Source organism: Fukomys damarensis, unplaced genomic scaffold (genome assembly GCF_012274545.1).
Source record: "Fukomys damarensis isolate Sample0158 unplaced genomic scaffold, DMR_v1.0_HiC HiC_scaffold_33, whole genome shotgun sequence".
NCBI lineage: Eukaryota > Metazoa > Chordata > Mammalia > Rodentia > Bathyergidae > Fukomys > Fukomys damarensis.
Window position 1 is genome coordinate 45,860,220 of NW_022900945.1, and position 16,856 is coordinate 45,877,075.

At 46.9% G+C, this 16,856-nt stretch overlaps 1 protein-coding gene across 1 annotated transcript in view; it reads right to left on the reverse strand.

The window, feature by feature from the left end:
- The window catches only part of Ngf (nerve growth factor), a 54,000-nt gene that overhangs the window by 36,486 nt on the left and 658 nt on the right, over positions 1–16,856 (reverse strand). The window lies entirely within an intron of this gene.

The window sequence follows — 16,856 nt, forward strand, 5'->3', positions numbered from 1 at the left end:
AGCAGTTAGAGAAAAGAAACAAATCACATGCAAAGGAAAGTCCATCAGAATCACAGCAGACTTTTCAGCACAAACTCTCAGGCCAAGGAGAGCCTGGGGTGAGGTATTTCAAGCCCTAAGAGAAAACAAACTCCAACCTAGAGTGATGTATCCTGCAAAATTTTCTTTTAGAATGGATGGGGAAATAAGATACTTCCATGGCAAAGAACATCTGAAAAACTTCATGAATACCAAAACCAGCACTCCAAGCAATTCAAAACAATATCCTAGAAAAGGACAATGAAGTTCACAACACCATGAGTCCCAACAGAGCAAATTAATTAGGCAAGGCAAGAAACTAAAGGGAGGGGAGGAATTAAAAAAAAGCCAACAACAGGATAATAACATGACAATGATAAGTCAGTACACATCAGTTATAACCATCAATGTTAATGGCCTCAATTCACCAATCAAAAGAAATAGATTGGCAGAATGGATTAAGAAGAAATATCCAATAATATGTTGTATCACAAAAAGAAACTCATAAACTAAAAGTAAAAGGATGGAAAACAGGTCTCTACAAGTTGCCAGGGAACTTCACTGAGTGTGGAGGTGAGAAGAGAAGACCGTCGAGGTAAGAAGAGAAGACACTGTTTCATGTGTGAATCCACCTGAGCTGGCCACAGCGCAATGAGGTGAAAGGTTTTCTGGATGAGGAAGGAGGACTTCCCTTTATCTCTGGCTATTTTCCAGGTCTCAGATGAGTCACATCTTCCTCCAGGAGTCTGCCCTCAAGACACATGATGAGACAGCACGTGGCTCTCTCCTTCACGGAACCTGGACAGGACACTTGGTTTTCTTGTGTGGTGATTGCTCACTGTCTGACTAGGGTTTGTCCACCAATGCATCCTGTGTACCCAGCACAGCTTCTGGTGCAAGTTGGTACTTGGTAAATAGTGGTTGAAAGAATAGAAGGGAAAATAAACTGAGACCTCAGCAGGGCTGTGCTGCTCACACTGTGATTTTAGACAATGTACATCATCAACTAATATTTAGGTTTCCTTTCCTTTCCTTTTTTCATGTATTTAAAAAAAAGACTGCGTGATTTCACATGATTCTTTCAACACTATGATTCTGTGGATCTTAAATCACAAGATTCTGCAGTTCTTTAATGTTTGCAATTGCATCAGTGTCTTCACTGTTTTGTAGGATGTGTGTGTGTGTGTGTATGTGTGTGTGTGTTTGCATGTTGTAGGGACAGGCAGGTGCAGATGGCAGATGTATGTGATAGGGAAAAAGAAGGCTTACAAGATGTTTTCATTTCCTTTTCAGTTCCAAGTACAAGGTCATGGATGAAACTGCCTGACAGCCAGACCTGTGGTATTAGCTTTATTCCAATGATTCTTTCCCCAAAAGGCTAAAGCCTTCCTTGGAATTAAAGTTAAAATAAGAAATGCCAATCATATGTAAGCCCTTTGTCCCCTTGTAGGCAGGTATAGGCCTTCTAAGCCAAGTGCACTGCTGTAATATGGGAACTCTGGGAGGCTTAGGGAGGAGAATGGTAAGTTCAAGTCCATCCTGGACAACTTAGTAACTTAGCAAAGTCCTATCTCAAAATTAAAAAAAAATTTTTTTTAATGGCTGGGGACATAGCTCAGTGTAAAGGTCCTGGGTTCAATCCCCATTAGTGAAAAAATAAAGCCTCTCCAGATCCTAATTCTCAGAAGAGTGCGTGCACAAGGAGAATACAATAATTTCTGCTGAATAATTAGTTCAAAGGCAACACTCTTGCAGTCAGAATTAATCCTACGTACCAGTTTTGGTAGAACTGAAGTTCCTTATTTTCTACATGTTTGCTTAGGAGCACAGGTAGAAATATTTTTACAGTATTTTATATAAGTTTTGGTAACTTTGATAAGACAGGAGACACCCTACAGTTTACTTCCACATCCAAGAGGACCCTTGCCTGTGGAATTTCTTTGCTGTGCTGGTCCAACACTTCCTAGCAGGGCCAGTAGGAAAAGCTAAACTCTGTGCCCCTTGCCCCTTGCTCTATACTGAATTCAATTGCTTTCAGGGCCATGACTCCCTTGTTTTTGTGACCTTGCCAGGAATGAGGAGAGAGAGCCAGGTAGGGTCAGCTCCATGCCAGTGGGAAGAAAGGAAAGGGACTTGTCACTACCTGTGCATAGCATGACATTGCCTTACAAATGAAAAAGCCACCTGCGTGCAGTTGTTCCCAGAAATCTGTGGGAGTGACTTTCATTAGCTATGAAGGCTCTGTGAAAGGAAGAGATACCTGGAGAGAAAGTTTCACTGTCCCCACTCTGATTCTGGCCTAGTGCTTTAGTGATCCAGGTTGGGCTGATGTCTGCCAGACAGGAAGAAAGGATCAAAGCATGTTCCACTTGATGCATTGTTAAAGAGTGGTTCATTGCCTTCAAATACAGAGAATCTGATGGCTTCTAAGAGAATATGCCTATGGGACAAGCATTGGTGTAAGTGCTTATGAGCCATGCATTTCTTAGTATGATGAAAGGGCCAGAGATAACATTTTGAGAAATTTGAGAGCAGTAAACCTGGGTATTCCAGGAAGGTGACCTAAGGACAAGTTGGCCAATGGGTTTTGTGAATGAAAAGCCAGAGAAGTGTGTCAGTGGCTCTGGAGAAGCGGGGATGGATGGTCAGCCTGCAGTGTTTTGGAATTTCGGAGGCAATGTGGCAGACAACCCCATTGCACTGGTCCTGAAGGCGCACAGTGCCCAGGGAGCTATGAGACCATGTCTGAGGGAAAATCCGTGTTTCTATGGATTGAGTCAGGGCTAAATTGGTCAGAAGAGCATCCAACACATCTGAATTTCATCACCATTATATCACTCATTAGAGCTTGTAAATGTTCATAATAATATTTTTGGTAGGTTGGAGTAAGCTGTCTACATTCAAGATGTGTTGCTTTAAACTTATATTAACCAACTAATAAAATGAGGTGTTGGCCAGCTAACTTCACACAGTCATCTCTTCACAAATACACAAGTAGCGAAATGAACCAGAGTCATGAGTTGATGTCCTAAGGTGGAACTGAGTTTATGGACACTGATCACTGATCATCTCTCAGAGAACCTATTGGGGGCCAGGCACCACAGCCCCCGGGGACTCCACGTTCTGCAAATTCCAGAATCTGTATCCCCTGGAATCTGGGGCAGGGGAAATACAATCCTGACCCACCCCTCCCCCACTTCATTTTTCTCCTGTTGTTATTGTGAGGTAGCACAGGCTGCTGACTTGGACAGAGGGACCATGCATATGCTAATCATGGTCACGTGTGGCATTATACAGTGATGCTTCAATTGGAGAACAGGACCATTGTTGGACGATGGAGCAGAGTATATGAAATCAAGATTCTCCTATAACTATTTTTCATATAATTACCTCATGTGCTTCCATCTCTGCACAGGGTAAAGTCTTTACCTGGCTGCAGGAGAGATTTGATTTTATTCCTCTTTTGCCTTCCAAGAACTCCTGGTCCCCTCACAACCCCCTCACTCAGCTCCTCCCAAGCTGATGGCAGAAAGCACCCATCCCTGTGCTGCCAGGATGAACTGACCTAGAAATTCTCCCTGGTGACATCTGTTCTCGCCCTCCCAAAACCCTCTCTGGCCCCTCCACTATACTCCTCTTGGTCTGAGCGCCCTGAGCTAAGATTGCTCCTTCTGGTTCTCCTTTTTGCCTACTCGCTCTCTTCTCTGACTCCTGTTTCCAGGGATATCTTAGGCCCTTGAGCCTGTCACTTGGTTCCCCACCCTACTACAGAATCAAGTCCACAGCTGACTCCCATCTACAGGAAAGCTACCCCAGGTGTGACTGACAGAAAGCTGGTCCCCAAAGTCCTGCTCCATTTCAGGGTCAGCTCAGGTGGAGGGACAGGTGTCTCAAGGAGCTTGCCCTGCGGCCCATGCAAAGTGCCCTCAAGAAAGCCTTCTCAGAAATGCTGATTTCCACCAATTGCTTTTGCTTTTACCCTTCTATAGCAAATCATGTCCCTGCCCACTTACGATTATTTGTTAAATTACTCACTCAAAACATACTTTTGCCAACTCCTATGTAACGCACTGCTTGATTAACCCAACAAATTTCCTGCTGTCCTTTTTATATTCTTGTGAGGAGAGAGCAAATCAAATATAGAGTTAGGTGCTATGAAATAAATGAAACAGGGCGAGGGAATAGAGTGGTAAGGTTTGGTGGGGCTGGGGATAGATATTTAAATTAGTGACCAAGACATGACATCGGGATAGATTAAATGAGCAAAAATTAATCCTGTGCAGATCTGTGAGTAGAAATGTGCTCAGTGGAGGAAGCAGCAGGTGCAAAGACCTAAGGATAGTTAGTGGGGCAGTGGGCTCAAGAAGCCAGCGTTTTTGTTTTGTTTTTTTTGTTTTTTTGCTGCATATGGCAGGCAAGGGGAAGAGTGACACAAGCTGCTAGAGTCAGGGTTCAGATCATTTAAAGCAGATTCCCTGCCTCTCACCTTTACTGACATCTCAGGCTAGACAATTCTTTCTTGTCGGGGACTGTCCTGTGCAGTGCAGGCTATTTATCTGTATCTCTGGTCTCTACTCACTGGATGCCAGTAGCATCTCCCATCTTATTAAGACCAAAAATATCTCCAGACTTTACCAAATTGTCCCCTGGGAGAAAGAGTACCCCCCAGTGAAGAACCACTGAAATGAAACCACAGCAGGAATATGGGTTTTGTTCTATAGGTACCGGGAAGCCCCTAAATGCTACAATCTGGGAAACGTCACAACATGATTTTCATCATTAAAGGACACCATGCTTGTCATTGGGTTAAAAGCGGTAGGGGAACAGGAGTGGGGGCAGCTGGGCCCAGGAAGAGCTCCAGGTGAGAGGTGAGAGAGGCCCAGACCGAAGGGGCAGTAATGGCAGTGAGGCATGATTTGATTCCCAGCTGGTGAACCGGATATGAGAGGTGAGGAGGAAGAGAGAATCAAGTGTGAGCTCTGGATTATTCTGTGAAAAATAATTATGTGATCATCCAAACTGGAGAGGAGTAATCAGAGTCTAGGGAAAGAGTAGTTTGGGGGTCAAACATCTGAAGTTTGAGGGGCCCATTATATATTCAAGGGAACCTGCCAGTAGAATGTAAGAGCTTGGGGTCCAGGGCAAAGGTACAGACTGAGACCAACGCCTGGAATCCCAGGTAGTATCTAATGCTTGAGGAGGATGGAAGAAAACATTAAAAGGCTTTTGTACTGACTGCCAGAAACTCATATTTAGAGGTCAAGAGGAGGCAGAGCATCCAGGAGAGGAGAGAGGAAAGAGGATTAGCGAGGGAGAAGGGACACTGAGTGCTTCACGTCCTTGAAACATCCTAGCACTGCTCTCGTATCTGCCTCAGATGTCCTCAGCCAGGTCTCTGGAAGCTCCTCAAACACTGATTTGTTCTCAGGGTCAGAGATGACACCGTGCCACTGTAATGTACAATATTTGTGGTTCAGAAAACCAAATGGCCTTGTAAAAGCCCCCTCCTTTCATTTTTACACTAAGAAGTAAGTGCCTTTAGTCTCATTTTACAGTGGAGGGTACTGACAATCAGAGAGCTGCAGCCACTTGGCTCTGTCACACACGTTGTGTGCCCTACCCTGAGGGCTAGAATGCTAGAATCTGGCTCTGCCTTCTTGCTCTTTCCATAGTGCCCGTGGCCTCTGCCTCTCCGTGGGCTACTCAATGCCTGGCACAAGCTCCCTTCCCAGCCTGGCTCTGTCCAGGCTTCTGCGAATTCTTCCACATCTGCCCCTGTCTCTGGAAGAGCAGCTTTTCTTCTCGGGCAAATGACTGTCAAGGTTTCTCAACCCACTGTGGGCAGAGCCAGCACTGGCACCTGGCATCTCCCACTCCTTGTCTAAGTCTTCACATCTGGCCTCTTGTGCCTACAGCCCAAGTGTTTCTCCATCCATCAGACACATTTGGTGTGAGGCCATGTCAGGCATACAGGTAAGTTTAATTCTCATTCTACAAGAGAGGAAACAGTCTCAGAGAGGTTCTGTGATCTGCCTGAGTGACACACTGGTAATAATAGGGAATTATTCAGAACCAGGAGTAAATCCCTCATTTCCTAAATGTAAATCATCGGATTGAAATAAGTAACCTACAACTGCCTTACCCTTTTCTTTCCCAATGCATAAAAGCAGTGGCTACAGACAAGTCTGTTGCCCATCAGAATTCTGTATGTCCACAATTATTAATTAAGTTGAAATGACTAGAAGTGGACTTTCTGAGTACTGTGGCGATTTGAAAATTTATCTTCTGCTTCATCATAAAGATGCTTTAAAAAGAAGCCTCAAGACATACTTGTTGCTCTACTAAGCCCTCTGCTTTGTGATGTGCCCTGCCTTTTTTTTTTCTTTTTTTTTGGAAAAATCAAACACAATGGCACTTAAAAACCTCACCCCTAAAATATTTTCTTTCACCTCAGAAACAGAGACGTGGACACGTGGGGCATGAGGTGTGGAGTCGGGCTTTGGTGCCTGACCTCTGCAAGAAGAAAAATGAGAACGCTGCGAGGAGTTCACACTTCACCTGTGAAAGCATAGAAACTGCACTCTCAAGCCCAGACAAAAAGGAAGGCAATTCTTCTCATGCATAAGAAACACGGTTGGTAGGGTGTCGTTTCTGGGACCAGTGATTCCACTTGTCATTGCAAGTTGCAGGAAAGGGCAAAAATACACGTCCCCTCCCCTCTCCTCGCGCTTTGGGCACAGAAAAGGTAAGTCAGCATTTGCTTTTTTTGTGAAAAACAGGTGCAGCGGCAGCGAATGTAAACACCTCTCTGCCGGCTGGCTTGTGGTCCTCTCAAGCTCCCTGGAGCTTGGTTCAATATTACTCACCTGCTCTGGGGGTGGGACTGAGTGTGGTGACAAGTGTCTTTCTTCTGCTGTAAATGTTTAAAATGTGCACTGGCCCATGGTGTGAGCTTTGCAGCTAGTAGTGTGCAAGCGGGGAGAGAAGGCCAGTCTTACAGAGATGAAAATTACCTCCAGAATTAGGTTCCCTTTTTCTCTTTCTGTCTCACGACCCAGTAGAGATACAGTAACTCAGGGGCTGGGGAATTAGCTCAGTGGTTCCAGTGCCTGCCTTGCAAATACAAGGACCCGAGTTCGAGCCCTGATACCAGAGAGAGAGAGAGAGAGAGAGAGAGAGGGAGAGAGAGAGAGAGAGAGGGAGAGAGAGAGAGGGATAGTAACTGCCTGGGAGGGACAGTCAATCTCTGGTCTGGACAGGAATTTAGCCCTTGAGGGAATGTCACAAATAATCCTCTTTGAGTCTTAGTGGTGAAAACGGAGCCTGGGGTAGGGCTTTTAGTAGCAGAGATGGAATGAGCCCCAGGGGAGCCAGGGGAATCAGGAGGAGGGGTGCGGAGAACCCCCCAGTGAACAAAGGGCCCAGCAGTCAGTCATCACTGGTCTGTCCTCAGGCCTACATCACCCCGGCTCTTGAGGAAATTGGGACGCTTCACCTTCATGGCCTTAATGTAGAATCTTGGTGGGGGTCATTCTTTCCTGTGTCCTCTGCTAGGAGCAGACGGCTGAGGCCAATGACACCTCAGCTGAGTTGGGGCTGGAGTTGAGTTTATGCAAAGTTGTCAGCTCCAGTGGCCACCCTGGATGTCTGAAATAAATAAGCCACACATGTGTAAATACCGAATAGTTCCTCTGGTGTGAAAAACTGTAATAGTACACAAGATCCTAATGAGGAAATTAATAATGTGAAATAGGAAGTAAAGGGCTAAAGGTGTAGGGCAAGTAGGCAGGGTGGGGGAGAGGTAATAAGGGAGAGGAAAAAATATGAGAAAATGAAAAAAAGGGAAATGAAGTGTTTGTAAATCAGGAGGGGAGGAGGGGGTGAAGGGAGGGCAGGGACAAGGGGAAAAAATGAGAACCAAGACCTGTCATGTCAAGGTACAGGATCCCAATAATGAATGTAATTATATTGTATACCTAGATTGTACCAATAAACTCAATAAAAAAAAATAAGATGTCTGTATCAGGAGAGAACCTCAGCTCATGCTGGGGGAGGCCTGAGCCTCACTCATGAGAAAATGTTTGGCTGGTGGCTCTGGGCAGGAACTTCTTTAGAATTTTGATAACAGCAGTGTTTTAATGGCATCTTAGCTCCCTGATTTTATAAACATAATGGAAAGACAAGGGTATGATTCAGTGAGAATGGACACTCCTTCCAAAGTCACTGTGGCCATATGAAGACCAAAGAATTTATCCAAATGACAAGGTCAGGAAAGGCCATGTTATCCCTCTGATGACTCCCAGGGACAGAGGTGAGGAGGCCTTGGGTCCCTTAGACAACCCTTATCATGTCATGTCCAGGGGAAAAGAATCACAGAAAGATGGCTCTGCAAGCATGAAATGGAAGAGAGATGGCGGAGAAGGTGGCAGGGCCAAGGACAAATTAAGACTGCTATGGCTTCTTTCCGGGTTTGCCAGAGAAAACAACCAAGGATATAAACACTGAGGGAAAGTCATCATTTTATGAAGTTGAATAGTCACAAAGAAGAAGGGAAAAAAGATGGAGGGAAGAGATGAAGGAGAAGGAGGAGGAGGAAGAAGGGGAAGAGAAGGAAGGAAAAGGAAGAAGGGAAAGAGGAGGAGGAGAGACAGGGGAGGAGGAGGAGAAGCAGAAGGAGAAGGAGGAATCTGAAAGAGAAGAGAGATCGTGTTAGCAGCTCTCCCTTACGGGCCACCTTGGTGGCTGGCACAGCGCCAGGCACTTTCATGTGTCTTGGTCACTTAGTCTACACAACAGCCTGTGAGGGAGTACTAGACTCCACTCATAGCGGAGGACACCGGTACTCAGAGAACTAACGTTACCCAAGACGGTACAGCCAGAAGTCACAGAGCTGGGAATGACCCTCCAGTCCTTCTACCCTTTTCTGTACAATTTTGTCACTTATGCCAGTAGCTTTCAAACTTTTTTTTAGTATGATTTACATTTTTTAAAGTTACATTTTACATCATGAGGCAGTTTGTACATATATATGTGCATACAAATATATACTTAAAAACAAAGTCTCATTCATTTTTCCTTGCTATGTACATTTAAAACATTTTGTACTCAGTTTCCTTCCTTTTTCCCTCCCTCCCTTCTCTTCCATTTCCCCTTTCCTTCCCTCCCTCCCTTCCTTCCTTCCTTCCTTCCTCCCTCCCTCCCTCCCTTCCTTCCTTCCTTCTTTCCTTCCCAACCTCCTTAATGACAGTTTAGCACTAAGTTTATTTCACTACCAGTACCTATTAAAGGATCTCAGCACTTTCCTTCCTCTATGCTCTGGCGGTTGCTTGAATTGTTTTCCAGGCTCCTGCTCATTTTGGTGGGTGCTGGGCTGCACCTTGATCTTGGGGCACGCTGCTGATTGTGTCCTCTGGTTCATCCCACTGGTGAGGGGACATCATTAATAAAATATTTCAGAAAGCATGAATATCTGACAATGCTGTTTGGTTGGAAAGGAGTCAGTCCAGGAAACCATCCAGAGAACAACGTAATCGCTGGTCTGAGGCACTGATTAGTAATATTTAAAGCAGTTGATGTGTGCTTTTGTGACAGAAACTATGTTCTCGGCTTTGTGGGCCTAAAGGACTTGTCTGCTCTGATGGACAGTTCGCAGTCACCGTAAATGCAATAAATACTAAAGGAAAAGCAAAATTCAAGGGACTGTGGCACTCTTATCAGTCTTCCATCAAGAGTGGAGATGCCTTTTCCAAATTTTGTAGAGTACAACCAGAACCTGAAATAAGTTTGCTTTTCAGGGCACTGTATACGTCTCCACCCTGGTTGGGGATTTGGGGGTGATTTTGTTTTGACAGCTAGGGACAGTGGTGGTGTTGGCTGAATCCGATTTAGGTCCTGGAAAGTGAATTTCAGATTAGGTGGCTCAGTGCGAGTCAGCTCTGATGGGCTGCAGACTTGGTGACTTCATCTAAGCAATGTGCACAGTAATTGAGAAAACATGTTCCTGTGATGTCCTCATGCAAACATCCAGATTTACAAAGAATTTTTTTTTATCATAAGAATTCCTTGAATATTTGTCGTGCGTGTCTATACAGCCTCCCGGAGCACTTCTCCCTCTTACTGAGTAGAGCTGTGTTTTTCTACTGTTGCCTGGTCAGGTTTTAAAGGGTGGGATTCTGATAGAGGGCAGCTGGGCAAGCGGCCACAGGCCTGGGAGAGGAGCAGGAAGAAGGCCAGAGAGGAGGCCATAACCAGCCCTTTCTGGGTCTTTCCTGGGCAGAGAAAGCAGGGGAGGCCCAGGCTCTTGAAAAACAGCGGGGAGGGGGGTAAGTTTCTGTGAGGGCCCTGCTATTTCAGGCCTCTGGCTCACCTGCCACCCCAGCCTTAGGAAAGTAGAACTCTGACTTCCTGCACATTTTCCACCTTCCTGATTGTAGTGAGAGCTCTCAAGCGTTTTTCCTCTCACCTTCACAATTGCCTTATACACTTAGGATTACAATTCTCTTCCGTAGATAAAGAAACAGGCTTACTGGGACTGAGTAATGTGATCATAGAACTAATAAAAGGTAGGGCTTGGATCCAGAGCTGGTCCTGACTCATTTTGTGCAGGACTTCTACGACACCCTACCTGCCTACAGAGCAGCCTTCCAAGAGCCCTTCCTGGAGGCTGACCGCTCACTCAGACCTCTGCCTTCTGGATCATAAAGCCCCACGATTAGCACTTGAACAAGTCTCTGTTTTGATGTTGCTCACAACTGCTCCAAAAGTGTTAATCCACATAAGAAGATATACAAAGCCACCCCACACCACCATAGGTTTTGTTTGACTCATGGGGATGTTTTGAAAGTGAAGGAATTCCACAGTCCAACTCAGAGTTTTGTTTGGTCTCAAACAATTGTAAGACGTGGCCACAATGATCCCACACCCTTTCCAATGGGTACTGTCTCTTCTAAGTTTTCAAGGTCCCTACCACCCTACAGCCTTTCTGGCGTATATGCTCGGATGAGCCTCTGGAGTAAGCTGCGTTTTCACTTTGAGCAGCTCCTTGGAATAAGATTGTGATTTTGTATTTATTATATGTCTCTCACAGAGCTGAGTCCCCCGGGAGCATATTAATAAAAATCCTATTACAGAAGATAATCAATCTGGTAGCCTGCTTTCCAGCGAGCCCACCATCCATCCCTGGGGGTGGGGGCCCTGGGGATTATTCGGCAGCTTCCCGGCCAGGGTCTGGGCAGCACATGCCCTGCCACCAGAGCATCTTGCTCCCTCCTTCTCCCTTCCCCTGTAAACTTGTTAAGACACTTTCAACCCTAAAAACATAGAAGGGCTGTGATGTAGGGACAAAAACCGAAACACTTTTAAAGCTGCCAGTAAAAATGGCCATTCTCAAGAAATGCCTTAGTTAGTGAGCATTGCATAACATTTCTGACAGAAAACTCTGAAGGCAAGTTTGCCTCCAAAGGAAAATTACAGGCAAATACCCACCAGCCTCCTTTTATGCAGATATCATGAGGCAAACAATGCAGAAAATGAAATGTTTGGTTCAAATCCCATCAAAGTGAGAATGTTAATTACAGATGGTCAAAACATAGGTGAGTAAATTCCTAGAGAATCCCACAGCGCTACCAAAAAGACTTCTTGTCTCGATGCCACAAAGCTTTCTATACACAGAGACACCAGAAATGCAAGGATGCTGTTCTACCTGAAATGAAGGGACAACTCCTCTCAGATCCCACAGAGAAGAGCACGAGGGAAGGAAGCTCATGTTTGTTTGCTGTCTGTTTTGTGCCAGGCCCTGTGGTGTTTTACCTATGCCATCCACCTGTTGTGGACAATAGCCAGCTTGCCAGCATAGGCACTACTATTAGCTTTGTCACACAGAGGAGGAAATGGTCCAGTAGCCGCCTTCTGGGTCTCTGCTTTCTTGTGGTGCTCTCCCCACCCCCTGCTTATCTAACCCAGCACCTCTCAGGCAATGCAACTTCTCTTTATTTTCCCTTGTAATTTTATGTTTTTACTTTTTGGTTGACACATAACCACAATACAAAGGGAGTCTGCCCCTCTTGGCCTCTCCAGTGTGCTGTGGGGTTCAGCATATGGTTATTCACGGTGACGAGGTGGTACTGTCTGCTGGCCTCTGAGCCAGATCTGCTCAGACCCAAAAATGGGACGTGATTTCACCAGACTCAGCAAGTAAGAAATGCAAGTCACCTCATGAGTAACAAGTATAGTAATCCACAGCACTGAGGGACCAAAGATGGGACACTTCTCCTTCCCCCCAAACTGGGCAAGGGCAAGGCTCTCTAGACTTTCCCAGAAGGGACATTCCTCCCCAGCTCAGTTAGGGACCACAGGCAGCAGGGAGGTGACAGATCCCACCAACCCCTGCCACTGAAGGAAAAGCCAAAGGAAACAGGAAAATCAGCCCCATGTACCAGATAACAAATTCCTTGTAGTTCCTGGGAAACCACTCTGACTGGCCAGCATGGGACGGCTTCTGGGCAGACCCTCAGTGCTCATTGCCACTGACCACTTGCTGTCCACACTGCACTGCAATTGTCACTGCAGGCAGGGCCCAGACCTCTCCAGCTGCTTAGCCTAGCGGCGAATTTTCAGGGGAGTTCTGGCTGTCTATCTCTGACTAATACCACAACTAATAAAAAGATTTCCCACACGTGAAGAGGTTGGCTGAACTCTTAGGCAACTTGAAAATCACTGTTGCTAGCCTCATCTGACAGATTTCGTCATCAGATTAACCTCATGCAGGCATCCCTTCAGTCTCCTACATGCATTTTCCTGCCCTTCCCTCTCCCTTCTTTCTTTCTCTTATCTTTCGTCCCATTGGGAATCAGCTCCAAACTCTGACAGCCCTGACCCTATGCTCATTTTCCTCTGTTCACTTTTCTTCGTTAAATTCTACATTAATGACTTGGGGGTAAGTAGCATGTACGTGTTCCAATGATATCCAGCAAATACAGTAGTCAGCTATTCCTTGGCACTAGAAATAAACAAATGGTTCTAAGTCTTGTCTCCCATTGAAATCTTGGGGCAGCGGTGAGGTCTGAAGACTAGATCCAGAGCTACAGGCACCCTTCCTCTGGTGTAGTGCCACTAGCCTGCCCTATTCTGTGAAATGTCACCTTATTGGTTCGCATTTATTATTGCAGCTTGAGTCCAATTGTATTAACTTGATATCAACATGCACTCATGTTCTATTGAGTGCTGCCAGCTCCAGGGAGGGGGCGCTCTGCTTCGGGGCAGACACCTCCTGGTGCCGGAGCAGGATAGATTTCGTAAAGGTGAGGATTTCCTTCCAGTGCTTGGAATTCCTGGGCAGGCCGTCTGCCTGTATTTTTGACAGCATATGGCAAAGAAGGAAGCTGACATGCTCTGATACGTCCATCCCTTTCCTCCGATTCTTTCTGGGTTCTTCCCCGCTGTGGGTTGTTTGTAGTCCAATTCCACTCCAAGAAGGTGGAGGTTTTTTGTGGTGGGACCACAACACTGAAGCTTCTGCTGATGGCGGTGTTGAGTCTGATATGCTGGCTCTCAGAGGAGGAGGCTCAGGCTGAACTTTAGGCCCCAACTCACTGACTGTGTTGGAGGTACTCAATAGAAAGGCCTGAAAGAAAGGCCCTTATTGGTAATTTCCATGGACATTCTTAACTGGGAGCAGCATTATCCTTTGATACAACCATTTAACCCTAAGTGGGGGGCATGTTTGGTTGTCACCGTGACTTCTGACATTTAGTAGGTGAGGCCAAGATACTAAATTTTCTGCACTGGGCAGAATCATTACACTTAACCAAGAATTGTCCTAAAATGTCAGTTGCCTCTTTAAGAAACAATGTTGATACAATACACTGTGTTTTATAGATTTCCTGAGAAGCTGAATGACTTGGTAAAGTCATATACTTTCTCTTTTTCTCATAACAGAGAAAACCACCATAGGAAGTTTACTCAAAGTACAGAAGAAAACTATTAAGAGGTTGTTTCAAGTTTCTCATCTGATTCTTGCTAAGTGTAATGTCAACATTTTATAGAAACTCCTCAAAAGCATGTAAAGTCACCCACAGCAGAAGAATGAAAACGTCTCCTCTGTTCTTGTTGCTCTTTTTTTTTTTTTTTTTTTTCAAATCTTGACTAAACTTTGTGGCTTTCCTCAGCCCAAACAGAAACATTTCCACGTCTGGGCTCACTCAACTGAAAGCCCGTACCCCCAAAGTCTCACTTTCTCTATTTTTGCCGACTAGCTTTGGGGGCATCCTAGGCTCACTGCTATTTAGAAGCAGAATCTTAGCTGCTCCCCCACTTTTAGGAAGCCAGGTACCTTGGGAGTAGGTTTGGGAAGGGTCTCACCCTCATCTGTGACCTTGATGCCACCATTCAGAGTCCTCTGGAACGAGGCTCCCCCAGGACTAATTTCTCCGGACTGGTGAAGGCAAAGGAAGAGCTGTGCAAGTTCAGAAGTGCCAGTCCGAGAGATGCCTGCTGGGAGCATGGGTTGTGGGCTCAGAGATATCCAGAGACTTTTGAGCAAACCCTCAGCCAAGCACACACTCATCCTTAGGCTGGCCTGATGCTGCTTGGAGCCTGGGCCTTGGCCCCACTGCCCACACAGAAGAGCACTAGCTGCATCTCTTTGTAGTCTCTCTGCAGCCCCTGCGCAGCCCCATGCTCCCACAGCACGCCTCACAGGTGAGCGGTCATCAGGCTCAGCACTCACGTACAAGTAAAGTCGTGCGATTTTCTCATCAGGATAATCTCAGCGATGATGAGAAACTTCCCTCGGGCGCCAGCCCTGCCCTGCTGTGCCCTTCCCTCCTTGCTGATGTCGACAGTTGGGGCCCCCTTCCTGGCCTAGGTACAGATTTGTTCCTGGGGGAGAATGGGAGAGTGGAGCTGCATCCTTGGCGCCCACTGGCCCTTGAGGCACAGGTGTTGTGGAGTTAGCGAGAGAAGAGGGTAAGAACCTCATTGTTTTGCTAAGGGTTAAATGTAGGGAAGGAGCCACCAACAGTAGGATGACTGAGTAGACCCAGTTCTCCCATTCTCTGTCGGCTTGGGTTACTTTGGCAAGATGGCAGCCCAGGGATGACACTGGCTCCAACAGCTGGTTATAAAACCACTGGGATGTTCCTTAGTTCTACAACATCATGTGTCCTATGCTCCAGAGTTTGACTTCCCATTTGTAGCACCCTCTACTATTTTTCCCTTCAAGGCTTCCTTTTTTTTTTCACCTGCACAAAAATAAAAATGTTGGGGGAAGGGTGGGGGAGGAATATGTCAGAAGATTACCTGAACCCCATCCCCTTCCAACTACCTACTGACAGGAGCATTCATTTATTCTGCGAGTCACTGCCAGTGGGCCCAACCTCAGCTCCAGTGGCCGGGCCCCCCTGAGCCTCTGGGAGTTCTGCTCACGGTAAATGACACCTAGGTTTGACACATGACTTATTCAGGAGACCAGACACATCAGGTCCATGATGGTCTTCTTTCTGTGGCTATGCAGAGAGAGAAAGTTTCAGAAATTGCCTAGCAACTTGTAAGCGCTGGGCAAGAAGGGCTGGCAGGGCCAACTTCTGTGTCCTGCACTGCTCTGAGAAAGGGAGAATCTGCTCCAGCAGACTGACAGTTTCAAGCCTCAGGAGACCCAGAGAGAAGTGACTGGGGGCCCCTTCGCTGCCATTCCCGAGTCTGCAGAGTACAGCTGGCCATGCATGGGTGGGGGAGCGGGAAACTGGCACTGGCAATAGGTGTGCCCAGAGGACGGAGCTAGGACAATTAATCAAATGCCTTTTCTCCAGGATTTTCATTGGCCTCAGATGACAGATGGGGCAGACACCCAGGATAGCACTATTTTGGTTTCCAACTGGGAACGTGCACTAAGTTTTCCTTGATACCCACAACACCTAAAGGCTTTGCTGTAATGCACTTTAATGCACGAAACACCCATAAATTATCCTTCAAATTGTTAGAACTTCCAGCTCAGAACAACTTGGTAAAACCAGCCTAGCAAGCACGCTCTTTTTTAAATCTCTCAAGTCACAAGAGAGGAGAAAGTTCAAGTAGAAAACATCTTCCATAAGAATCTCGGAGTTTTTTTGAAAGCAGGAGCATGGTAATGAAAAGGAGGTAAGCTGGGTGTTTACGATGTCCACTCCGCCGCCCCTCCCTGACTCTCTAGTCCCTCTCTCTCTGCGACAGCCTCGCTGCCTGAACCCAAGGAGCTTGATACCCGCCCCAACTCTCCGTCCGCGCCAGCGTCTCCAACACCTGGCAGCATACAGCTGGGCGTAAAGTGTGTAATCCAAACAGCAGGTCTGAGCCGTGGTGACTTGGGCTTGCGGCTGTCCAGCAGGCTCCGTGGGGCCCCTGGCACGCCGGACCCCTGCACTTGGCGGTCGAGCTTCTGTCAACCTCCGGTGCCCGAATTGGGGCTCCCAGTCCTCTCCTGACAAACGAAGAAGTCCGAGGACCTCTTTTCATTCCCCGCACCACGTTGATCGAGCCCTTCCCGCCACCTTGTGCCTTTGCTGGGGGCGACGCAGCACTTTCCGGAGTCCGCCCAGTGCCCAGCGCGCCGACTAGGCGCGCTCTCTCTCAGCCCTGGGGCCCCAGTGCCAGCCCCGCAGGCTCGCAGCCCGGCACCCCCACCTCCAAGCGCGCTCGCTCTCCCTCATTTGAGCGCTGTCCCCTTCCAGCTCGCAAGCGGATCATCCCTAGCAAGGCAGCGTAGCTCCTGCAGGCGCCAAGGCTGCCTCCTGGACTTCTGGCCATCCTGGGACTAGCGATCAGCGATTCCACAATGAGAGAGAGAGAGAGAGGGAGAGAGGGAG